Source organism: Coturnix japonica, unplaced genomic scaffold (genome assembly GCF_001577835.2).
Source record: "Coturnix japonica isolate 7356 unplaced genomic scaffold, Coturnix japonica 2.1 chrUnrandom575, whole genome shotgun sequence".
Classification (NCBI taxonomy): domain Eukaryota; kingdom Metazoa; phylum Chordata; class Aves; order Galliformes; family Phasianidae; genus Coturnix; species Coturnix japonica.
The window spans coordinates 52,190-53,372 of record NW_015439949.1 but is presented as its reverse complement, the minus strand read 5'-3'; the positions used below and the strand labels follow the sequence as shown (position 1 = coordinate 53,372).

Here is a 1,183-nt window from a genome sequence, read left to right as displayed (position 1 = left end):
ATTGGGGTCTATAGGGTCTATTGGGCTCTATGGGGTCTCTATGGGATCTATGGAGCCTATTGGGCTCTATGGGATCTATGGGGCCTATTGGGTTCTATGGGGTCTATTGGGCTCTATGGGGTCTATGGGATCTATTGGGGTCTATGGGCTCTATTGGGCTCTATGGGGTCTATTGGGGTCTATGGGGTCTCTGTGGGGTCTATTGGGATCAGTGGGGTCTCTATGGGATCTATTGGACTCTATGGGGTCTTTATGGGTTCTATTGGGGTCTATGGTGCTCTATGGTGTCTACTGGACTCTATGGGGTCTATTGGGTTCTATGGGGTCTTTATGGGGTCTATGGGGTCTCTGAGGGGTCTATTGGGCTCTATGGGGTCTATTGGGGTCTATGGGGTCTCTATGGGGTCTATTGGGGTCTATGGAGGTTCTATGGGCTCTATTGGACTCTATGGGGTCTCTATGGGGTCTATGGGGGTCTATGGGGTCTCTATGGGGTCTATTGGGCTCTATAGGGTCTATTGGGCTCTATGGGGTCTCTATGGGGTCTATGGTGTCTCTATGGGGTCTATTGGGTTCTATGGGGTCTATTGGACTTTATGGGGTTTCTATGGGATCTATTGGACTCTATGTGGTCTATTATTGGTCTCTATGGGATCTATTGGACTCTATGGGGTCTCTATGGGGTCTATTGGGGTCTATGGGGTCTATTGGGGTCTATGGGGGTCTATGGGGTCTATGGGGGTTCTATGGGCTCTATTGGACTCTATAGGGACTATTATTGGACTCTATGGGGTCTCTATGGGCTCTATTGGACTCTATGGGGTTCTGCCCTAATTACCCCTAATTAACAAACCCTAATTAGTACGTGGTTGTCCCGTGGCGCCGTTCCACGGCCGAGGCCGTTCAGATCGTGGTGTCTCATCTGCTGGGGGACGCAGGCAGCCCCTACCTGGTCGGGGTGGTGAGTACCTCATTAACATGCTAATTAGTATGCTAATTAGTATGCTAATTGACCTCGTTTACCCCATATCCCCCCATATAACCTTATAAAGAACCCAGATCCCCCCATAGAACCCCATATGCCCACATCTAACCCCCCATCTCACCCCATATCCCCCCATAGAACCCCATAAGACCCCATAGGACCCCATATCCCCCCATAGAACCCCATATCCCCTCATAG

The 1,183-nt window shown here is 50.4% G+C and overlaps 1 long non-coding RNA gene across 1 annotated transcript in view; it reads left to right on the top strand.

Annotated features, from left to right (window-relative positions):
• The first annotated feature begins 834 nt into the window (after positions 1 to 834).
• LOC107307387 overlaps positions 835 to 1,183 on the top strand; it is a 10,396-nt gene continuing 10,047 nt past the window's right edge. Inside the window, exon 1 of the long non-coding RNA XR_001552391.2 lies at positions 835 to 961. This is a non-coding gene — a long non-coding RNA (uncharacterized LOC107307387). The remainder of the gene's footprint in view (positions 962 to 1,183) is intronic.